Source organism: Macaca nemestrina, assembly GCF_043159975.1.
Source record: "Macaca nemestrina isolate mMacNem1 chromosome 10 unlocalized genomic scaffold, mMacNem.hap1 SUPER_10_unloc_2, whole genome shotgun sequence".
Classification (NCBI taxonomy): domain Eukaryota; kingdom Metazoa; phylum Chordata; class Mammalia; order Primates; family Cercopithecidae; genus Macaca; species Macaca nemestrina.
Window position 1 is genome coordinate 225,699 of NW_027257571.1, and position 24,662 is coordinate 250,360.

Here is a 24,662-nt window from a genome sequence, read left to right on the forward strand (position 1 = left end):
GAGAATAAAAACCACATCTTCTCTAATTTTAAAATTTGTTGTTCCTCAAATAACACCAGAAGTACAAATATTACAAATTACAAAAGCAGCCAGAATCAAGAGATTTCTGGGTGATTCTGGCTAATCAGCAGTATTTGCTGAGGTGTGTGAAGCAGAGCAACACACCAAGAAGCCCTGGATGGGGGAGAGTTGGGAGGCCAGGCTGTGACTCCAGAGGTGCTGTTGCCTCAGGGAGAGGAGCTAGATGCAGAGAGGATAAATGGCCGCAGGTGCGACCACCGCCGTCCTTGCTGTGGTACGGGGGCCTTTGTATGGGGTCCTCTGTGAGCTGGGTTATGAACGAGGTGAAGGTCGTGTAGGCGTCAGAGAATCGAGGCCAGACATGACGGGTGGAGGCTTGGTGGAGGTGAGGAGCCAGACAGCCTCGCTAAATGTGCGGTGGCTCACTGCAGACAACGTCCATCAGTCGCTAGACAGGCTTGATCTTCAGCCCCTGCGACAGCTGCCTTTATCCTGTCTGCCTCCACCTTCTGAGGCCTATAGGCATCTCAAATGTGTGTTTCTTAAACAGATTTGGATGAGTTGCTTTCTGCACAACACACCTGGACAGACGGAGGCTGGTTCTCCACAATGGCACCAGGGACTTGGCGGAGACTGGCGGGACAGAGGCACAGCACCAGCTCCCTGGGAGAAGGCAGTGCCTGTGGGATGGAGGAAAGAAGAGGCACACAGTGCTGAGGTGTGAACTCTAGTTTGCTCTTAGACATGACACACATGCTTTCCAGAGGTTTCCACGAAGCACCGTTAAAGCCACCAGTGTGGACAGGTCCTAAGATCAGGAGACCCAGAACATACGTGTATTTGAAATCCTTCATGTGCTGTAATCTCTTCAAAGAGGACCACAAGTCATCTCTAATAATGTTGTCAAATTAATTTTTTAATAAGTGACATGGCTTTTTTTTTTTTTTTTTTTGTGGGGTAGGGCTGGTCTGTGACAGTAAAACAGATGCAGTGGCACAGCTGGTGGGTGTTGGTTCTGGGCCCCAGTTAGGCAGTTGTATGAAAACAAACCAAAAAGTCTCCACAGTGGTATGAACCGAAACACCTGGATTACGTGTTTTCATGTATTTAACATAAATGCACACATTTGTATTCTAAACACACATTTTTCTATATGTAATAAAATTCACACCTTTAAGTATTTAGCATAGAAACAGCTGTGCAGCATCTTCTCCATGCCCGCAGACACCCGGATGTTCTGAGTGGAAACCGCACTGCTGTGGACTTTGTGAGTGGTGAGCCGTGCACAGATATGTGCTGTGTTTGCTGTGTCCGCTGACGCAAGCCCTGGTCAGTCCTGTTTCAGGTGGATGTTTTCCCTTGTAGTTCCCTTCTCTTGTTCTGTTTGTAAGTTCAGTAAACTCGGGACCAATGGTGAGAGTAGGCGTAGAGGAGCACGGTGTCGGCAATTAAGGAAAATCCACGCCAGACCTTGCAGAAGGAGGAGGCGTGTGGAGTTCCGATGCCTGTGTGAGCCATGACTGGTGAGGGCCTCTGGGTAGCAGCTCATCTGGGCTACTTGGAAATGCAGATTCCTGGGCACAGACCTGAGAGGCCCTGGAGTGACCACCCTCCAGGGATTCCGCCCAAACTTGGCCATCTTGTCTTTTGGCAGATCACCCGTGCCCAGCTGTCTCATTGAGATGCCCGGCTATCACAGTTATCTGCACAGCTGGTGTGGGTGTGCCGATGGGTGTACGGGACTGGCCTGTCTTCCTTTCTCCCCCTATGAAGTGTTTGAAGGTCTGTTATCCTACCCTGTTCTCTCCCTGTCCTCAGTGGGCAAGCAGGAGGTTCATTTTCACTTGCAGATGAGGAAAATTCTAAAAGTCTCATAAAGCAGGGAGGATCATCTTCAGAATCTTCTTTGTTCCAATCAGCTCTGATATTTTCAGTTGGAAAGACTTTTCCTCAAACACTTTGCATTCGTTCTGTATGAGAAGTGCTGTAGACTTTCCTGTTGTTTTAGTAATTAGGATCTGTTCTGTTGTCCATTACAAATGTATATATTTTCATTCTGAGACACGCTGAGTCAGTCTTTGCAGTCCAGAGGGATTTCATGTGCATTCATAGAAGCTTCCATCAGAAACCACATGCCAAATAGCTGTGGACATACAACCTGCTTGTGACTTTGGGAATTGCCAAAGTCAAATTCTCTCTCGATTTGAGGCTTTAGGAGCTTTAGAAATCTTGAAATTATAAAACGAAGATGTGACAAAATTAAGTGTATGTCAAACAAAAGAGATACTATACTGCGGGTTTTAAGGGCTGTGGTACATTATTTGGTTATCTTTAAGGATGTCGTGTTCCACCCAAGTTACAAATACATGAAATTTAAATATAAGGTGACCCCTTCAGAACATCCTGGATTTGGTCTTGATCTTCTGCCCTTGAAAATGAGATTCTTTTTTTTTTCTTGAAAATGTAATTCCTTTTTTTTTTTCTTGAAAATGTGATGGTCTTAAACTGTGTGTCTAGACCATCTCATCTGAATTGCTTTGGAAACATCTGCACGGGCATCTTTCTATTCTTGGGTATAGAGAGAACGACATCATTATGCTTTAAAATAGCAAAAGTCCCGTAGAGCAGTTTTTCTTAAACTAATGAGCTATTGTTGGAAATTAAGGTGTGTAGCAAGTTATAGAATCTCTCAGTGAAAGTGATTATTTAAAATAGAAATCTTAGTTTTTAAAATAAAATGCTAATAGAGAACCTTTTGTTCACAAGAATCTAAAATGTTACGTCTTTGTTTAGAATTTAAGGATAGTAATTTGCTTCTGAGATCTTTGTGACTGAGATTTGAAATCTTAACTACGGTTTATCAATGTTATATATATATGCATGTATGGATATATATATGTAAGGCATATAAAACGAAAATAAGCATGCATGTATTTACATTTCTATACCCTTCTATAATGTGTATACTTCTAGTCACACAGAGGTCTAAGTGACTATGACTTTATTTGATGACCAAGAGGATAATTAAATAATTTTCCTGCTCTTAGCCTTGCTTTTGCATCTGATCAGGGACCCTGTGAAGTGTGCCTCCCATGTTCCAGGCCTCACACAGCCCGTGCCAGGTTTTGGAAGCAGGAGTTTGTCTGCAGCCACTTCGGGAAGCAGGTGGTTGCCAGGATTGCCTAGAGCTCCAGGCTGTCTCCAGTCCAAGCCTCCCTGGGTAGAAGCTGCCCCACTAGGGGCCTGGACATGGATGTTAGGGCCTGGAGCCAGGGACTGCTCCGGAAGAAGCGCTCCTGTCACTGCTGGGCATGAGAACCGAGGACAGGAGGTGGAACCAGCCTCGGGTCAGTGCACGGCCTCCCCGGGAGTGCTTGCGGGAAGCCCCAACCACCCTTTCCTGACTCCAAAGCCAGCACCAAACTGTGAGATCCCCTTGGCCCACCCCTCAGGTTCCTAAAATGGTTAGGGTTTCCTGGGCTGTGAATTTTTAAGTCTAGGCTAAAAAGTCCTGGGACAGACTCACTGGGTTCTTCATGTAGAAACGACGAGGGTGCTGGTGACTCAGAGCAGGCACTGCACCTCTCTCCAGGGTCCTTTGTGCCAGGTGGAAACGAGCGTGTGGGTCACACAGAGTCCCTGTATCCTCGCTCCAGGCATTGCTCTTTGGTTTCTTAATTAATAAGCCTTGATAATGAAAATGTGTTCTCCCCAGAGTAGAGTTTCCGGTTACGGAGGCTCACCTGTAAATGCCGTGCCAGGTCACATATGCTGAGATCTGGGCCAGGTCCTGCTTCCTGCCCATGGCCAAGGCAGGTACTTCATTTGGGAGGTGACCCAGAGGGACATCTGAGAGGCCTGCCTGTCCCCGAAGGATGAAGCCGCTGGCCTTCACACTCTGCTCCGGCCTCCATCAGCTCCCTGCCATCTGCAAACTGCCTGCTTTTATGTTGCCATCGTTGGAGATATGTTAGGAACTTCATATGGAGAAACCCCCTTAGGACGAGCAGATCGTGGAAAGGTGGGAACCAGGGCTGGGAGGGTGGTGACCACGGCCAAAATGAGAACCGCGGTGGGCTGGGAGGTCCATCTTCTGTCTAAAATGTTTTTTAAAATAGTGTCTCAGGATCATGAGAGGGCAGGCCACAGACGAGGAGAACGTATCTGTAAAAGACTCATCTGATAAAGGCTGTTATCCAAACCGTGCAAGGAACTCTCAAAACAAGAAAATGAACAACCTGATTAAAAATGGAAAAAAGACCTGGACAGATACCCCAACAAAGAAGATACACAGATGGCAAATCTACACGTGGAAAGATGGCCCGTGTCTTATGTCATAGGGCGAGGCGCCACTGCACACCCACCAGCCTGGTCAATACTGGAACTCCGACACGACCGTGAGCTGGTGGATGTGTGGGTGTCAGGACCGTCACTCGTCGCTGGGGGAAGTGGGGCAGCTGCTGTGGGAGGCAGCGTGGCGGTTTTCCATGGAACTAAGCAATCCGACCACAGGACCAATCACAGTCCTGGACGTTCACTCAGAGGAGCTGAAAATTTACTTCCACGAGGAAATGTGCACACAGATGTTGACAGCAGCTTTATAGCTTTATTTACAATTGCCAAAACTAGAAAGCAACCAAGATGTGCTTCAGTAAGTGAATGGATAAACTGTGTTACGTCAGAAACTGGGATATTATTCAGCACTAAAAAGAACTGGACCACTAAGCCATGAAAAGAGACGGATCTTAAACGCATGTTGCTAAGTGAGTCTCCAATCTGGAAAGGCTGCCTGCTGTGTGAGTCCATCCGCAGGGCAGTCTGGAAAAGGCAAAGCTGTGGAGACAGTAAAATGGCCAGCGGCTGCCAGGGGTTGGGGAAGGGAGGGATGAATAGGAGGAGCATAGGGGGATGTGTAGGGTGGGGAAGCAACTCCGGATGGGGCTTTCATGGGGGATCCATGCCGTTCCATGTCTGTGAAACCCACAGAGTGAGCAGCAGCAGGCCGAGCCCTCGTGTGAGCTGTGGACTCTGGGTGGTGGTGCCGCGTTGATGCGGGTCTGTCGGTCATACAGAAGTGTGCTGCTCCGGTGGGGGCAGGAGAATGATGGAGACTCTGCCTGTGCTGGGGAAGGAGATAGATATGTGAGGACTCTGTACTTTCCTCCTGATTTGGCTTTGAACTGAAAACTGCTTTTAAAAACGTCTATTGAAAAGGCAAACAAGAAAGAATGCTAGCCAAAGAGTGCTAGCCAGATAGCATCTGTGTGAGGGTGTGGCCTGTGTTCTACGTTCAGGATTTCCGTGTTAGAATACACATATCTGAATTACTCAGAAGTTAAACCTTTGCATTAAGTAACTCACTACAAAGTTACAGTATCAGCTTGAGCACTGCCAGGATAGCCAGGATCCTGTATCCTGACCAGCTTCTCCCCTTACAGGTGCAGTGACACCCACAGCCTCACCCCAGTGAGCAGCAGGGCTGGGACCAGGAGTCAGGCTTTGGGGGGCGGAGAGGAAGTGAGATCTGTAAGCCCGTGGCAGGGAGGAGCCCATGGCAGGGAGCCGGCATGGATGATTTTCTTTTTTTTTTTTTGGCTAGTTTTCCTTATCACTGAGGCCTTCTTAGACTTGGGGAGTCGGGAGTCCCCACTTTCGGGCACCTCAGAAACCAAAGACTGCTCCTAATTCTCATGTTCCAGATGCCTCAGGGGGAGGTACCTGGGTTGTTGGGTGCAGTTCATTATTTGCTGCTCGGTGGAATTTGCCCCCAGCATTTCTGGTGGTTTTTAAGAGCTGATGCTTGAGCTGCTTAAAATCACACATGGATATTGATTTACCTGTAAAAGTTAAGAATGGAATTTTGAGTTCAAAGGTTTGTGAAAATGTTCAAGTTTGTGTACTAATATATATGTTACATTTCTGGAAATATCTAAAAGTCCAGGATTTATATTAAACACTTCTCTTGATTTTTGTAATACCTACCTCTCATATTTCCATTTGGATAATAGATGTCAGAGGGCTTAAATTTTGAGTGCCTGAATTCACTGAATTTAAGACTTCTTACCTCAAATGTAATTAAACTGAATGTAGCCAACAGTATTATAAGTTTTGATTAAAATATATATATAAGCACATATCCATGAGCATGCAGATGGGGGCAACATATTAAACCATGGAAGTAGAATTAGTGTTCTTTGTTTTCTGAGAAGACAAATTTTTAAAAAACCAAGGGGTCTTACAACTTTTTAGTTTCCAACTTATTTACCCTAACGTGAAAGTTTGGCAGGAGAAGATTGACAGCAGCAGAAGAGTAGATCCTGGGCAAGTGTAGGCTCTGGGAGCAGCGGGGTGAGTGCTGGAAGGAGCTGGCTGGAGGCAGAGCAGGGAGGTGCTCAGGCAGGTCAGTATAGCCTCAGGGAACGCGGCTTAGTGAGAAAGTGTTCACATTTCCTGGAGAGCCCTTGTCTCTGCCCATGGAAAACCCAGACTCCTTCCAACTGGGATGTGCATCTCATGTAAAAGTTACTACTCCCAGAAAGGAAGCCAGTGGATATAGAATTTTTTTTTTTTGTATGCAGAAATTACTTTAAATTTGTTTTTAATCTTATCCTTTTCTTCCCCCATCTTAGTGTCTAGTGACTTCCTGCAGGTAACGCACACATCTTAGGAGAGCGCTGTATTTCAGTTGCTGTTGGCTCTGATGTGACTTTGTGGTGTCAGAGGTTCTGCCCAGAGCGTGGCGCTCTCTGCTGAGCGTTGCTTGTTGAAGGCCCGTGTGGAAACTTTCCCTGTAAGCTCGTCAACCCCAGCAGTCTTGGTTCAGAAACCTTTGGATTTGCTGAGACTTCACACGGCCTTCTAAACTTCTTGCGTGACCTTTTCGTTTTAGTGTTCCCTATTAATTCAGATGTTTTCCAGAAGGTAAGTAAGCTGCTGAATGCAGGGTGGGGGGTGCCCTCCATTGGCCCTGGGGAGAAGCATCGCTGTTTCTCCGGATGGAGCTTCCCTCCCGCCATGGTGTGCTCCAAGATGGAGTTAGGGTTCTTTGGCAGAAGTAACCGTCAAAGGCCCGCCTCTCAGCGGCAGTGTGGCTGTGGGTGTGCGGCCTTGCGGCCGTAAGGGCCCCTCCCTGTCAGTGGCACCAAGGAGAGGAGCAGGGGGAGGCCTGGGATCTGTGCTTCCTAGACTGTGTCGTCCGTTTGTAACTAGACGTGCAGAGAAAATGTTGGAGATAAGCAGGCGACAGTGTCTGTCCCTAATGAGCTCAGGCGTGCCATCTGAATCGGCCCCCTTCCCAGGCTGGCTGTGCCAGCTGGGCGCCCAGGCCTGACCTCCCGCCAGGACAGAGGCCCCGTGTATGTGGTGGGGGGAGGGTGGGGGTGAGGGTCTTGCTTTATTGCGGTATCCAACGCCACGCGGGGTCAGCGATTGAGTTCAGAAACCTCAAAAACTCAGCAGTGCAGACTTTGGACATGACCCGTCCAGCCCTGGGGCTCTTTCTCTGAATTTCCTTCCATGGTATCCTCATCCCAGAGGCTCGTGTCCCCGCACGGCTGTTGGCAGCTTCACAGCTTCCTCTGCCTCCCCTCCCAGGCCATGGTGTGGCTGGGGCAGCTGGTGGCTGTGCAGACCCCACAGCCAGTAGGTGGTTGGTGCCAATGGCTTGGGTCTGGGTTACCTGAGCCAAGGACTCCAGTGCACAGCTGAGCTCACCTTGAATGGCTGGATTGGAAGGCCTTGGGATTTAGAGAGGCAACCAGAAGATTGCGGATTGAAGGACAATCTGCAAAGGAGAAGGGGAAATAGGTGTGCTGGATGGGCAACTGGAGAAGTCTGTGCAGAGCCTGGGACCCGGTACAGATGCAGAGCTGGCATGGGGAATCTGGTGACACAGCCACCATGGAAGTGGACAAAGTCAAATGCTTCAGACCGACATGGAGGGGCTGGTCTAAAACGATCCTCCTTTTCCTTTAATCGTAGCATCTGCTGGCTTACAGGGTGGGGGAATGAGATCTGTGGTGGTGGCGAGGAGAGACAGGGATTTTAATTAAACCCCTCTTTCTGGGAGAGGGGAGTAGCCGTCTCTATAGGACGGTGAGCATTGTCACCTCAGGCAGCTCAGGCTGCTGCAACGAAACACCATTGACTGAGTGGCTTATGAACAACAGAAATTTGTTTCTCGTAGTTTTAGAGGCTGGAAGGCAGGATCAGGGTGCCGTACGGGTGGGTTCTGGTGTGGGCCCCTTCCTGGTTCACACACACCTTCTCTCTGGCCCTGACACAGTGGGAGGGTGACAGATTTGCTGGGCTCCTTGTCTGAGGCACAAACTCCATTCACGGGGCTCCAGCCTCAGGAACTCATCACCTCCCAAAGACCTCCTGACAGCATCGCACTGAGGGTGAGGATTTCAACCTGTGTTTTGGGGGACAGGCAGGCGGTTCATAACCGTCAGCCTCTTTGTGTATTTCTGACTCAACATTGAGTCTGCAGTGGGCTGTCCAGGGGACAGAGCCTATGTGGACACTGAGCGAGGTCAGAGCTGCAAGCATGTACACATCGGGGGTAGGGGAGCTGCCAGGGCTGTGAGAAGGGGGTTTCAGCGTCAATCAGAGCTGCTTTCCTGGTAAATGTACTCATAAGCTATCCTGGCAACATTTGCTTTTCATGAAGAGTCGGTCAGGCAGGGCAGCAGGCAATGTTGCCAGAAGCTTAGACCTGATGGGCAGCAGAGAAGGGACAGAAGCCATGACCTTGGGGTGGTCAGCAGTGCCAGGTGTCTGCCCTCCAGGCCTCACACCTGTGACTGCAGAGACTGAGCTGACCGGGGCTTGCCGGCCAGTGTGGCTCTCATGCAGGTGATTATCGGGGTGTGCTTTCTATGTAATGTTCCCTCAACCCTATCCCCACCCCACCAGTTTCTGTGCCTAGCAGAAATCATGCTGCTCTCCTTGATGAAGCATTGAGTTTCCTATGGAGGTGTAGGAAGAGCACGATTTGGCTCACATCAAAATACTTTGCAGTGAAGCTGCACGGAAGAGGATTTTAGGCTTCCATTTGACGTTTCAGACAACGCCTGAGTGTTACAGGATCCTCTTGCTTGTTAAAGCACCAGATGAGAAAGGCTACTGGTTAATAAGGGACACTTTTTACATTAGCACAGAGAGGGTGGCTTGAGATAAATTCAGTGTAACGTAGGTGTGTTTGTAAGCCGTGAAAGGGACCATCTCTCTGCTGGCGACATATGTTTTCTGGTATGGATTTTGTTCTAAAAAAGGATGACTGGCATTCGGTAGAATCATTCCAAAATTCCCCTGGAAGGCATCCACATGGTGCCTTGTTTTCTCCTGACATTCTGGGCACCACGAGGAATTATTCTTGTCTTCAGCACTAGCAGGAGACTTTTCCTCAACACATGCTCCTCTTTGGAGTTGTGGGTGCGAAGGGGTCAGAGTGACCCCGTCTTCATGGAGCTTTCGGACACCATGGGGACAGTGTGGCACGATGTCGGGCTCGGGTGGGATGGAGGCTTTCCCCAGAAAACAGCTGCCGATTCCAGGGAGGCCCTCGACCCCTCCTCCCTCTGTTCCTCCACGTCATGTCTGAATTAAGGCTGTTCTATCATAGCGGGGGTGTCATGTTAACTGGAAGTGTGCTTTTGTAAATAAATTAATGGTGCATTTGCCAAGGACAGCGAGATTTGATTTGATGAATCCAGTGTGGAAAAGGAGAAGGGGCTTGGCTGGGTGGGGACATGTGTGATGGGAGCAGAAAGGAGCAGCCATGAAAGCTGGTGGGATGGAGGGGTCGCGCCCGCATTTCCATGGGGTCTGTCAATGTTTGTGCCACTAGACCTGAACCTCGGTCTCCACTTCTAAAACCTGCATGGTGAGGAAGCCCCTGATGGGCCTGAGTTGTTACTTCCCATGGCCATTGCTGGGAAGGGCCCCGGACGCCTCTCCTGGCTGGTGACGGCCCCGGGACTAGACACTGGCTTCGTCCTGACCTCTGCGAGGGGCTTGGGCTCCACACACAGCAGGTACCTGCGCATGCCTTTGGACGTGAGATGTTGGCGCTTGGCTTGGAGGCCACCGCGATCTGGGTGTGGTCAGGACTGGCTCATCCTTTGGGGAGAGAGCACCTGCCCGGGGGCTTCTCTGAGGTGCATAGCCCTGCAGTGCCCTCACAGGATGCCCTGTCCTGCGGGGACTTCCTGCCATTCCCCTGGACCCTCAGGTGTGGGAGCCAAGTGTGGTGTGTGTGTGTCCCTGGTGGGGGTGCTGAGGACACCACGTGCCTGCTCGTGCGAAGACCCAAGGCACTGCATGGGCTCATTTCCAGGGGCCTGTTGGCATCTGAGGGCCTGTGGGTGTCTTTCCACTGGCAGGAAATAATGGGTGGCCCATGTTACCTTTTTTTTTTTTTTTTTTTTTTTTTGCCAAAAAGCCCTAATGCCAACGTTGCAGTCCCGCTGTGGGAACCACCCATCTCAGGCTCACTGGCCCTTCTGTTTCTGGGCTGTTGCAGTGTTGTGTTGGGATAACTGTGTTAACTTCGTTTGAATTTTCTTCCTGTTCCTTTGGAATAAGTGTCGATAGCTTGTGCTGCTTGTTCACCCCAGAGGCAAGGGTGTCCTTTAGGCCTGGCAGAGCACAGCGGTGCAGGGAGGTGCTGGGCCTCGGCCTCCCTTGTCCGCAGCCTCCCTTGTCCGCAGCCCTCACTGCACGTCTGCTCTTCGCTCCTCGTGCACACGGCCGGGGTCACGGGCTGCTCACTCTGCTGTTTGAGATCCTCTGAAAAGGTGATGCTTACACTGAAGGGAGATTGGGGGTGTGCGGCTGATTTTAAATAGGAGGAAATGACGGTAACAGAATGAGCAATGCCTAGCACTTAGTCTCAGGCCTGAGAAATTGTGTTTTAGAAGCAAGGTATCCTCAACTCCGGTTTTCTTCAAATTAAATCTTTTAAAGAGTCCACAAATAACAAATAGTTAAAGCCTAAAACTATGTAACAGAGGGCCTAGAGCCCAAGCCACTGCCACCTCTGATTCCAAGACACCTCAGCAACTTGGTCCTCTTCCTCAGAGAACCCCGCTTCTGCTCCTCCCTCCACGCTCCTCTTCCTCCCCCTGCCCCTCCCTTTCCCTTGGACAGCCCTCCCCTTCCCCCACTTCCTCGGACAGCTTTCTTCCTCTTCTTCTCCCTGCCTGTCCTTGGGCAACCTCCTTGGAACTCCGGTTGAAATTCACTGGTCTGGCCGGGCGCGGTGGCTCAAGCCTGTAATCCCAGCACTTTGGGAGGCCGAGACGGGCGGATCACGAGGTCAGGAGATCGAGACCATCCTGGCTAACACGGTGAAACCCCGTCTCTACTAAAAAATACATAAAACTAGCCGGGCGAGGTGGCGGGCACCTGTAGTCCCAGTTACTCGGGAGGCTGAGGCAGGAGAATGGTCTAAACCCGGGAGGCGGAGCTTGCAGTGAGCTGAGATCCGGCCACTTCACCCCAGCCTGGGCGACAGAGCAAGACTCTGTCTCAAAAAAAAAAAAAAAAAAAAAAAAAGAAATTCACTGGTCTGTGGGGCCACCCATTTGACAGACGAGCATGCTGAGGCCAAGGCACAAGTGAGTGACTCAGACCCGCGCAGAGGCTGACCCAGAGGCCGTACCAACGGGTTGTCACTAATGCAAGAGAAGCAATGATGCGGCTTCACTGATCTCCAGGGAAAGCAGGTCGATAACAGGTTATAAACATGGGAACATTTTGGAAAAGCCGTCGTCCACCTGTCAGCTCCATCTCTCCTGCCCGGAAGATGTAGGGAGAACCTGCCTTCAGTCCACCCTCATCCCGTAACAGGACAGAGGACAAGGGCAGAGACCCAAGTCCTGTCAGTGCCCTCAGGAAACCCCCGTTTCCTCCTCATGGTGGAAGTGGAAACCATCCCGCTGGATGATCTTCCCGGGGAGACCCTCCACCCTCAAAGCGAGGAATCTGGTTTGAGCACACACACGTTCTTGGTGCCATCACTTTCTGCAGCTGAACGCTGCGTACGTGGCCCGTTATTCTTGCTAGTCCGGTGTTACTGGGTCCTGGGAGTTTCTGTGGGCTGATGGCAAGTGTTTACCATTGTGTTTAGAGAGAACAGAACTTTTTTGTGTCGAAATCACATGATAACCATTGCCATGTGATTCCTTGGGTTGATTGGGGTGGGGGATGCTCAAGTTTTTTCTGAGGTCTAAGTGCTTGTTTGAGACAGTCTCACTTTGTCACCCAGGCTGGAGTGCAGTGGTGCGATCTTCGCTCGCTGCAACCTTTGCCTCCTGTGTCAAGCAGTTCTCCCTGCCTCAGCCTCCCGAGTAGCTGGGATTATAGGTGTGTGCCACCACGCTTGGCTAATTACAAAAATTTCTAATACAGGAAGGGTTTTGCTGTATTGGCCAGGCTGGTCTCGAACTCCTTACCTCAAGAGATTGGCCCACCTTGGCCTCCTAAAATGCTGGGATTACAGGCTTGAGCCACTGTGCCCGGCCCGATCCTGACATCTTTTAAAGCTGCCTTCATGTACCAAAAGCCAGTCTATGTTTGAAAATCAGCCTTGTTGAAGAGCCTAAGAGGAGAGGGATATACTTCAGCTAGGTAAATAACTATGCATAGGTTAAAAATATGGGCCAAAATCTATCCCAAATATTAACTCTTCTGCTTTGCGTTTTATATCCATTAATGGTTATTCTTTCACTATTAAGATTTTTAAAGATTCTTTTGATAATTGTGGACAAATTACTATTAAAACTCAGCTGCATTTGTAACACTTTAAAGAACTAACTGATGACATTATTTTTCTCGGAGGCATTTTGGATAGTTACATAATTGTTTATCTCTTTGCCAGAAATCTTTTTTTTTTTTTTCCAGAGCAGAAACCTGAAAAGAAACATTCCTTTGCATTAAGTGCTATTTCACTGTGTGACCATCAAGTTTTGAATGTGAGAACAAGATCATCGTGTATTTTTGGGATAATTCTTGCTTAATAGTGATAATGCTAAGTGTTTAAATTATGGAACAGTTTGTTTCTTTGAAAATTACTATTTGCCTGCTCACCAGATGGGAGCTGATGAGAATGTGGATGTAAAAATTAAATTGTATTTAGCTTGTATAAAAGAAGTTTAAAAAAGCTTTTTTGTTTTGTGCTACTACTGAAGTTGCTTAGCTGTGGAAATGAGGTGATTGCAGGCACCTAGAATTTGATCTCCTTCACTTCCACGATGGGAAGAAATTCTCCAAGAAGCACAGGAATCTGACTTTCTGATATTGAGACTCCTAGGCATCAAGCCCCATGGAAGGGGTGGTGATTACATGAGCGTTGGCGTTGATGTGGGCATCCTCCAAGCCGGACGCAAGGAGCAGGGAAGGGCAGAAAGAACAGGCCCCTCAGGAGCCATGAGAAAATAAAGTGTTGGCAGCAGTGGTGAGGGTTGGTGTCAGGGGCCAGGAAGAGGTGGCGAAGGGGGAGCATGTGCCTCAAGGCAGCCCTGGAACCCGCAGTCCCTGCAGTGAGGTCTGATCTGCAGGGGACATGGACGGCCAAGCGGCAAGGCCCACAGACAGCCTGGACTCTGCTGCCTCAGAACTCTGGTGGACGTTGCAAACGGCCCCACAGAGTTGCAGTGCACATTCCTCAGACAGAAAGAAGTCGCTTGGAACTGTTCCCAGCACGAAGCCAGTGCCGCGTGAACAGTGGCTGCTGCTGTCATGACTGAGTGCCATCCAACTGGGGACATTTGCTCTGCTCAGTTCACTGCCTTCAACAAGCTTGACGCATTGAACGAGGGCTCAGTCGATAATGTACTCTGTAAATACTCTCTCCCGGCTAGAGTGAGCAAAGCCCAGGGAGCGGGTGGTTCTTCAGTATTACTCAGGTGTTTGTGGCAGGGCCAGCTGTGCGGCTGCCAGAGCGAATGTGACCAGGAAGCCTCTGTCCCCCCGAGGTGGCCAGCGATCCTGTTACATGTGCCATAGGCAGAAGGTGGGCACTGCTGGGGAACTTGCTCATGTTCCTGTTTTCTGATTGGAAATTCAAGGTTTCTGAGCATCCTACTTCGAATTTGTACATTGCTGAGACTGTACACATTTCAACGCTTGTTTTTTTCTGCTTTTCAGATCTATACAACCTGGCGTTTGGCCGTGGCTTCCAGGACAGGCTGGATGCAGAGTGAAGTCCTCTCCTCACTGTCAATGTTTGCAGATGTCTTCTTGTATAAACTTCGTATTTCTTGAGACTTTCAATTAGGTTTTTACTTAACTGGACTTTTAAAATTGCCATGCACATAACTCTACCAGTTACAATCTTGAGCTAACATGGGTTTTTGGTTTTTGGTTTTTGGTTTTACTTTGATGAATGTTTAACATTTGCATGCTGGATGTGGGGGTGGAGGTCATTTATCTGCTTTTCATTGCCTTCTTGGTTATACTTAGTGACTTTCAGGTAAGGTGTGGAAGGCCTGGTACAGGGTGAATTGCAGGCCGCACCGTGGCGTCGTGGAGGACAGGTGCGGGCTGCAGTGGTGTGCACAGTGGATGAGAGACAAGAGGAGACTTCCATCCTTGAGGGAAACACACAACAATTTAAAAAACTGATCGTCTAGCTTACATGAGGTCCAACAAATTCAGTTTGCAAAGTTTAACTTCCAAGTTAATTTAGTAATTTTTCCCCTAAGTCATTAATTTAGTAGCTTATGTTTAAATATATTTCTTTTGTCTAAAGGAGGCCATAAATTCTAAAATGAATGACTAAACATGTAATAATTTAGGCATACAGCACCTGAAGGGAAAACTGCCAGTATGCTAAAATATTGGATACAGATGCTTTTAAAAAATATAATGTAGCATTCTTACAATGCATGTGCTCTTAGCGTGTAACTTGGTGGGTAGTTTTGAACTATATTTGTGGGAATGTGTATCTTGAATACTTGAGGCTACCACTGCAGATGTGTGTGTGAGATGTATAAATACTGAATGTTATTCTCCCTTCCCTTAAATGGAAAACGTTAGCTCCCTTTTATTTTCATTTTTATTTTTTATTTTTTGAAGTGGACTCTTGCTCTCGTTGCCCAGGCTGGAGTGCAATGGCACAATCTCGGCCCACTGCAATTTCTGCTTCCCGGGTTGAAGTGATTCTCCTCTCTCAGCCTCCTGAGTAGCTGGGACTACAGGCACCCGCCACCACGCCCAGCTAATTTTTCTATTTTTATTAGAGATGGAGTTTTGCCATATTGGCCAGGCTGGTCTTAAACTCCTGACTTCAGGTGATGTGCCCACCCCGACCTCCCAAAGTGCTGGGATTACAGGCGTGAGCCACCGTGCCCAGCCAGCGCCCTTCTGTAATGATTTTTTATACAGTTGTTTTTGCTTTTTGTTTTTTTGAGACGGGGTCTCACTGTGTCACCCAAGCTGGAGTGCAGTGATGCAAATCTAGGCTGACTGCAGCCTTCACCTCCTGGGCTCAGGTGATCCTCCCACCTCAGCTTCCTGAGTAGCTGGGAATAGACACATGTCACCACGCCCAGCTAATTTTTTTTTTTTTTTTTTTTTTTTTTTGTAATTTTAGTAGAGACAGGGTTTTGCCATGTTTTCCAGGCTGGTCTCGAGCTCCTGGGCTCAAGCGATCTGCCCGCCTCAGCCTCCCAAACTGCTGGGATTACAGGCGTGAGCACCACATCTGGCCCATTTTTTTTTTTTTCCTTCCAGGATTAGAAGTCGACTTTCAGAAAACCCTTCAACCTTGCAAACTTAATTTTCCATAACAATATGCCTCTAGGATAAAAACAAGACAGAAAGAAAGTATGTGTGGACTGCAGTTAAAAATTTTCTACACAGCATAGCTTAGGAGAGTTGACATTTACAAAGAGCAGGAGGCCCGTTCAGTGCCTTCTAGGCATTGGGAATGGCGGTCTGTGGGCGACCCTAACGTGTGCGGCGTCCTGAGACTTGATCGTGGTGCTCACGCTTTTACCGAGGGCCCACCGGGAGTACCAGAGACTCTTCTTCTGCAGTCGGCCAGCCAGGCAGCAGCTGCTGGAGGAGGAAGAAACAGTAAAAGACAGATGTACACGGTGTTGTTGTGGCAGAGAGGTTAAAACCAGGCTCACTCTGTTCTTACAGTTTTAAAAAAACTAATAATGAAGTCCTTGAATATGTATTGCATTTCAGGATTTTAAAGCAGTTATGGGTGTGTCTGTGTGTCTCTCTAGCTCCTGGGTGCTACCTGTGAAGAGAGCTCAGAGATGCCACCTTTCCTTGCTGAGGTGACAGGGTCTGGAGAGGTGTGAACCCCGTGGTGAGGGGGGTGACTGACCTGGGGGGAGGCTGGGTCAGCAGTGGGGATCCACCCCCACTCCACGTTTCTGTAGGGAATCCACAGTTCTAAGTCTTTATGATATGGGTAACATGAACCTGGAAGAGGTGTTATTTTTTAAGAAGTAAGTGCCATGCTCTTTTTTCCTCATACTTCCCCATGTTTAAGCAGCATTGAAGGATAAGGCACTAGTAGCATGTTGGTTTGGAAACAATCTTGTTGGTTATTTTACCTTGAATCTGATACTAAGGTTGCCTGGTAACAGAAGTTTTCCTTTAATAACATGGAACTCTGTTGAATCTGTTGCCCCATTGGCTGAGCAGTCTGAAGTCAGTGCCCTGGCAGCTAAAGATGCCTTAGAGGAAGGCCTTGGAGGAAGCCACTGGATGGGCAGGAGGCACCCCCCTTGATTGAGGGAGAGAGGTGCAGTTTGCAGGGACCCCACGTGGCACTTGCGGCTCTCTCCTGCCCCCTGCTGGCTGCCAAGCAGCCTCGCCACAGTGTGCTCAGCGTGAATGTTCACGGGGCAGGCCAAGGCTTTTGTTCCAGAAACACTGACTTCAGAAACCGCAGGCTGTGTGTGTTGAGCATGGCAAGAAAGACTTACGTGTGTCTTAAACCTCTTGAACAAAGCAAGTTGATGTTTCAAATGCATCTCCAAGGCTAATGACTTTGCTATGGTCAATATTCAGGAGAAAATAGGGTTTGATGAAATAGAAGCACAGGAGTGGCAAGTGAGGTGCTTGTGCCCCGTATGACTAAGCAATGTCCTGGCCGTTCCACACCATGGCCTCTGAGCAGCCAGCGTGCAGATACTGGGTCAATTTAGATGGGACTCCTGGAACTGTCGGCCGTCCAGGAGAAGTACGAGGAGTTGTGCCTATGATCATGGTTCCCGCTACTGTGTCCAGCAATGTGCCGCGTTCCGATTTCAGCATCAGGGTAGACACAGCCCTGAACACTATCACTGAGGTAAGTCCCAGTGCGCCCCGACAGGTGGGCGCCCGCTGACGCTAACCCGATGGCCCCGGCCATTATTATCTACCAGTGCGCTAGAAACAGCCTTTTACAAATACCCTGAATGAGAGCTTCTCGTTCTTTTCTCCCCCCTGGAAAAGTAGGTTTTTAGACTGAACATTTTTGATCTCACTCCCAAAAAAGTTTTATCGCCTCTTCTGTGTGGCCACCGGCCCGGACTTAGCGTGGCCAAGACCCCGGATGTGCCCGTGAGTACCTGCAGCGCTGAGGATGGCTGGGCCGCAGTCTCCTGTGATTGCACCAGCATTAAAATCCGCTTTTTTTTTTTTTAATGTTGAGCCTAAATTTTCTTTGAGCCTCCAATTCCCATTATGAGGAACCCCTACCTTGATGCTGAGGGTAGAAATTGAACTGAATGTTTTATAATTGTAGTCATTGTCCTGAACGCACCATTGCATTTGTTATCTCTTTGGTCTTGGCTGTTGACCTCATTTTCCCCTTTGTAAACTGGGGATGTTAAATTACATCTAAGGCAATATTGGGGCTAGTTTAGTTTTTTTGCCAAGAGACAATACTGAAACATACTCTTCTGTTTGTTTTTTCCTTTGTGAGACAAGGTCTTACTCTGTCACCCAGGCTTGAGTGCAGTGGTGTGATCTCGGCTCACTGCAGCCTCGACCTCCTGGGCTCAGGTGATCCTCCCACCTCAGCCTCCCGAGTACCTGGGACCACAGGCACATACCGCTATTCTGGGCTAAAAGAAATATATGCCTATCCTCATGTTTGTGTGTCACACTTGGTGATTCACGTGGGAATCTGAAGATCCGTACCTAACGCAGGAAGCATTTCATTTTTTTAAAACTTGATGTCTAAAATTTTCCAGAAATTCTCAAGTTTTGATTTTTCTTGTGCGACTTAGTTCTCACGAATATTTTTCAAAGTTTTTTTTTTTTTTTGTAAACCCTTGGCATGCAACTTATTTTGAGCACTGGTAATTAAAATAACAAGATTTTAACATACAGCTCAAATGGTTAGAAATGCTTAGCACTCATTTCTTGCTTTTCTGAGTGTCTTAAACTTTCTTCACTTTCTTTGTGAAGGAAACCTGCCCAGGTTTTCCCGTGTTCACTGGCTTTGGGGGCAACTTTCACCTTATTTTTGGCAGTCACTAATCTCTGACCTAGACACTGCTTCTGTAATCCTGGTGACGGGCGTCACAGCTTTGCTGCTGTGGGTCCAGCCCGGCTCTGGGCTGACCTTCACGCTGGGAAGGTGAACATGAGTGTCTGTTTCACAGAGGGGGATTCCAGCATGGCTTTCACTGCTCTTTCACCAGCTTTAGCTGGATTTTTGAGTCTGTGAAAGTTGGGTATACAATGGGAGGGATTGAAGCTTCTTTTTTCCCTAATCGTTACCTAATTGGCGCTTGCCCAGAGGGAATGGGTGGAGAATTTGAGAGCAGTCACTGCAGTTAGCTGAGCATCTGAAGATGTGGGACAAAGCTGGTGTTGATCTCCCTGTGACACTTTATTTTCAAGTTTCCACACAAAGCATAGATGCTTGTGGTATGTGATGTACACTTTCATTCAGGAAGAAAATCTCTCTTTAATTCCAGCGTCCTCTGCTATAAATAACTTTTTTTTTTTAGATTGTAAATATGTAACAAATGTGTAGGGTCAAAATTTGAAAACCAAAACACGTGAGGCAAACACCCCACAAATGGTCAGTTCCACCCGCTTTGAGGGACTGTGTGATTTTATTATGCGATTGTTTTAAATTCAGTTTTTCATTCATTCGAGTTTCTGAAAGCTAGGTTAAAAAATTTTCTTTTCTTTTTTTTTTTTTTTTTTGGAGACAGGGCCTCACTCTGTTTCCCAGGCTGGAGTGCAGTGGTGAAATCATGATTCACTGCAGCCTCGACCTCCCAGGCTTAGGTGATCCTCCCACCTCAGCCTCCTGAGTAGCTGGGACTATACGTGCATGCCACCGTGCGTGGCTAATTTTTTGTATTTCTACAGAGACGAGGTCTCCCTGTGTTGCCTGGGCTGGTCTCGAACTTCTGGGCTCAAGCAATCCCCCTGTCTTGGCCTCTCAAAGCACGGGGGTTACAGGGATGAGCCACTGTGTCGGACCTTAAGTTAACTGATTACAATAGAGAAAGAACTGGAGCGTGTAGTTAGTTGAGCCTCCCGTTGGCCAGGCACAGCCACCTTAGTGTGTTTGTGTGTGTCCTCATTGCCCTTCTGATCCTGAGCTCCGAGGAATGAGGCGGTCTTGGGAGTGCTGTGGTTCTAGTCTCGTGATGGGTGAGTGACGCCGGCTGAGCTGATCGAGGTCACCCTGGCAAATGCTGCAGCTGCTCAGGAGTCGGGGCAGGGATGAGAAAGCTGCCAAGGATCCCTCTGTGGACCCTGAAGGGAGAGGGACCGAGATGTGGACATGGCAGCTGTTTTCTCCAGAGCCCTGTTTACTGACGGCCAAACAGGGTGAATCCTGAGAAGGTTTGAATTTGGGTCTGAACTGGGCTCGTCTGGCCGTAGAACAGGAGCTGGTGGCGAACTCAAAAAATGAGGGCATGAGGCAACTTGACGTGGGTGACTCCAGGTCACTCCAGCCACTGTCCTGAAGCCATCAGAGGCTGAGGACGTGTGGGAGTGAGCGTCTCTTCCCTGTCTGGCCACACACCCTCTGTGACCCATGACTCCTGGCCTGGCCCTGGGCAGAATTTATGTTTGGGGTCTGTGGATGGCTCCAGGTGTTCAGTCAATTTGGTGATTCTCATGGGGTGATTGTGCCCCAGGGGATGTTTGCACCGTCCAGGGAGGTTTCTGGTTAGAACTGGGAGAAGGGATGCTTCCAGCACCTGGGACTGGAGACAAGGGACGCTGCGGAAAGTTCCTCCAAGCACAGGGCGAGCTCCATAGTAGGCGTCTGGCTCAGGACGTGGCCATGTTGCGCTTCAGAAGTCCTGGGCGGATCTGATGTGGTGAAGTCGTCATCTGCTTTGGACACGTGCGTCCTCATCCTCATCCTCACTGATGATTTGCTTCTTGCCAGCATTGATGCTTAGCTGACGCCATAGCCCCTCAGAATCTATGCGGTGCTGGCGAGTGGGTCTTCCGGGCAGAACAGAATGAATGGAATATCTCAGAGCAGGTGTTACACATTCTCAGGATGTGGCTGCAGGGATTTTCGGTTGGACTCTTCATTCCTTAGCGCTGGCTGGTGCATTACTCTGTCCTGTAAGCTTGATCAGGTCACATCAGAAACACAGTAGGTGGGTGCCATGCTGCTGTCAGGTGTCGTGAAGGTGGCGGTGACCACAGCCTTGTAATTCCTTGTCATAGTGGCCCCACCACAGACCCAGGGGCCCGGCTGTGTTTGGTCTTGAGAGTTTTATGCTTTTCTGGGCAGGGTCTCCCCTGTCTTGAAGCTTCCTTGCCCTTTTTTGGAGACTGAAGGAAGGGAAGAGGGGAGAGAGGATTTGCAGCAATGTGGCCATTCCCACAGATTTCAATGTGGAGTTAAGGAGCTGAGACCCCCCCACCTGCCCTCTTGTGTGCCTCAGGCCCCTCCTGGCCCCGGGTCACCCACACCCTCTGGCTTCCGGCAAGGGCTTCTTGGAGAAGCAGCCAGCTCCCCGCAGCCAGTCTTGGTCCAGCCAGTCTTGGTCAGTCCTGAGCTAGGGTATTCCACAGTAAAGGAGTGACGTCACCTGTCTGAAAAGCATAAGGAGCCCCGCATGTGGTGGTCCTGAGGGGGCCACATCCTGGGCACCAGGCCAGTGAGTATCCCCAGATGAGTGTTTCTGGCTGGGAAGCAGGCTGGCATTCGGATTGAAGTCCTGCAAAGACTGCCATGGCCAGAGCCTGTACAGAGCAGCCCAAGAGCTGGGCATATGCTGGGCCTGGGTGGATGTGGAGGCTGTGCCATGGGGGCCTGGGGGCCCCTGCTCACAGCTCACCTCGTGGTCACCCAGCACTGACCCACCCACCTTACCCTCCTACCCACCACGCTGTGAACTCACCTGCCACGGATCTCTACTCACTGTCCAAAGCCCTCTGCCCACACACGGGCTCCTGGCCTTGGGATGCTTTGGGTTGCATCAGGGCTGCAGAGCCTGGGTCGCTCACTGTCCAACTCTCCTGGGGAGATGTGGGCCCCGCCCCGTGTCCCAACAGTAGCATTTCTGCAGCAGATGTGGGGATATTCACAGGAAGAGGGACACATCCAAGTCCATAAATAGTTGGTTTTGCCACCAAGTGGATGACAAAACACCTTGCTGTGTGGGGCCGCTTGGAGGTGGGAACAGTGGGCGTGTGGACCTGTCCGGCTGTTACCTTGGTTAACACCCTGAGGTGGAGTCTGAAAAACCCCGGTGCACACAAGCTTGAGAACTGCTCCCATTTCTGACACCAGAGCCCATTTCCCAGTGGAACCCCAGAGCAGCAACTCAGGTTCTTGCTCGCGTGTGTGGTTTTGTGTGCGGCTTCCCGCCGGAGAGCAGAGATGCGGCCCGGGGCTGAGTGTGGCCCCCCGGTTATCCAGCTGCCTGCCTCCTTCCCTGCCTGCGCGTGGAGGCCGCCTCTGCACGATGATGGCGGTCACTTGGTGTGGTCCTTACAGCTGTGGGCCCCATCCCACTCATCCTTGCCTGCCTGCAGAAAGCTACAGGACTGGCTTTGCCTTTAAACGTCCTGACCGCCCTGGCCTCCCTTACCCACAATGAGATGCCGAGAGCTGAGCTGTCCGGCTCGTGACTAACTCGCCACTGCCTGCAACCTGCTCTGCTGCTTGCCTCACACCCACCCTGCTGTGCTGCCTGCAGGCCTCCCCTTTCATGAGGACCTGGGCTGTGCCCAGGCAGCCCCCTGTGTCACTGAGGCCTGTCCTGCTCCCACATGACCTCCAGAGCTCCCCTGGGCCCCTTGACCCGCATGAACGGGCTTCCCCTGGTGACTCAGGCCTCTCCTGTCGCTTCCTGGACCTCAGCGCAGGCCCTGGGGCTGGCAGGTGAGCACCCAGCACCCCCGCTAACCGCTTGGCCCTGCTGCTTCATGCTTACAAGAGCACGTGCGACATGGCCAAGGCATGAGGCCACCACCAGGAGCTTTGCATCCCCCGTGTGTGGTGCCAGCCACGATTAGCAACAATGTCCCGGGGACAGAAATAAGCCTGGGCACAGACACTGGCCTGAATGCTGTTGTCCAGGTAAGAGAACCCCGTTTCCTCCCATTGCTTTCTTTCCTTTATTTTAGCAACTTGTTTCTTCTGTGCTAAGAATGAGCCAGGTTTATTATTACTCTTTCCCCCCAACCCTTTGCTAGCTTGGCTTTATGTCGGTCATACTGGCCAGAACAGGGTAAATTTTTAGCTTCTCTGCCTTAGGGAGAGCCTGTCTTTATTGATTGAAAGTGAGATGATATATCCAGTCCTTGGGGTCCTGTTTCTATGCCACCTAGACTAGGGGAGCGTTAGCACCATTTCTGTGGAGCCGGCCTCTCCTGCCTGCGTTGACGAGCGAGGCTGCAGGGCCAGCTGCGGGAGCCTGCAGGAAGGGGTTCGAGTGCCTGGTATCTACGAGCTCTGGGACAGAGCCGGGCCCACTGGGGGCCGCTGCCTGGAACCATAGCCTTCCTGGTGAGATGAGAGGTTCTTTAGAGAGCTGAAATCATGCCCTCCTCGGCAGGCAGCTTCACCAACATGTGCTGTGGGGGGAGTGGATTCTGCCGGTCATGGGCGTGGTGCTGACACCCGCATGGTGGCCCCTCCAGTCCCTGATAAGCTGATCCACCTCTATGGTCAGGTAGTTCCACAGGCCTTTGCTGCAGAGAGGGTCCTCACTCAGCTGCAGACGGGATGGCGGCCACCTTGGCACGTTGGGGTCACGTCAGTGGCTTGGCCGCCTGGCGCCTCCTGGAGAGCAGCCGCTGGCCTTTACCTTAGATGTTCACATCCAAAAGGGCTCCAGAGTTTGCGGTGAAAACTCCCAGCCCTGTTGAAGACTCCTTAGTTCAGCGTGGCACAGAACCTCGGAAAACAGTAGTTCTGCTCCGGGTTCTTCCTTCAGAACTGAGTTCCAGTGCAGGGAAGGGAGCAGAGGGGCCATGAGGTCAGCTGAAGCCTCCTGTGCCTCCCACTTGAGCTGAGGGCCATCTCTCTCCTGGGCTTTTCCCTGTTGAGTTCCCTAGTGCTATGCTGGCCTTGCCGAGGCTGGCCCCGGCTCGTTTCCTGGACTTCCTTGGGCCCCACGCTTGACTCCTGTTCGTTGAATGCCATTAGGGTCCGGTCATCACTGGCTTCACTATCCTTCAGCACCTTGTAGATGTCCACACGTGCTTCCACCCTCGCACCCCGCACGTGGTGCAGCATTAGCCCGGCCAGCCAATTTTTTGGTCAGACACTGTTTATCAGGCCGTCATAGGAGATTCCATAGAAAGGCCACAGGTCGAAGAGGCTATTACTCCCAATATCGCAGGGGCCGTGGCTCTACACCCCTCCTGTGATATTGTTAATATCCTAGGGAAGAGAGGATTATACTACACCCAATATCGCAGGGGGTGTACCCCCACCCAGTGATATTGTTCTTAATGTACTCCACCCCCCACCACCAGGGATATCGTTCTTAATATCCAGGGGAAGACAGGATAACATTATGCCCAATATTGCAGGGCAGTGTACACACCCTCTGTGATGTTGTTCCTAGTATCCAAAGGTAGAGACGATGATATTACTGGCCATATCGCAGGGGGTGTACACCCTTCTGGGATGTTGTTTTTGACATTCAGTGGGGGAGAGGATAACATTAATCCCAATATCGCAGAAGGTGTACAGACCCCTGTGATGTAGTTCCTACTGTACAGGAGAAAGAATATTGCTCTCAGTATCACAGGGGGTGTAAACACACTGCCCCCCGAATATTGTTCCTAATATGCAGCGGAGTGGAGGCTGATAGTACTCCCAATATCCCAGAAGGTGCACACACACCTGTGATAGAGTTCCTAATATCCAGCGGGAAAGAGGCTGATTTTACTTTCGATATCGCAGTGGGTGTACACCGCCCCCAACCCTGGGGCATCGTTCCTAATATCCAGGCGGGAAGAAGATGACATGGCTGACAGTATCGAAGGGGGTGGACAATTCTTCTGTGATATGGTTCCTCTTATCCAGGGGGTGAGTGGACGATATTACTCCCAATAAAGTAGGAACCTTACAGCCACCCTGGGATTTTGTCCTTAATATCCACAGTGGGGAGGTGATATTACTACCAATATTACAAGGGGTGTACACCCCTCCTGTGATACTGTTTCTTATGTCC

The 24,662-nt window shown here is 49.9% G+C and overlaps 1 long non-coding RNA gene across 3 annotated transcripts in view; it reads left to right on the forward strand.

Moving 5' to 3' along the window:
* LOC139361125 (uncharacterized) overlaps positions 1-14,388 on the forward strand; it is a 70,268-nt gene extending 55,880 nt beyond the window's left edge. For 2 of the 3 annotated variants that reach the window (XR_011618663.1, XR_011618664.1), the window contains exons 2-3: positions 572-739; positions 14,173-14,388. This is a non-coding gene — a long non-coding RNA (uncharacterized lncRNA). Of the gene's footprint in view, positions 1-571; positions 740-13,427; positions 14,039-14,172 lie in introns of those variants that run through there. The other variant, XR_011618662.1, reaches the window with a different exon arrangement.
* Positions 14,389-24,662: the final 10,274 nt, after the last annotated feature.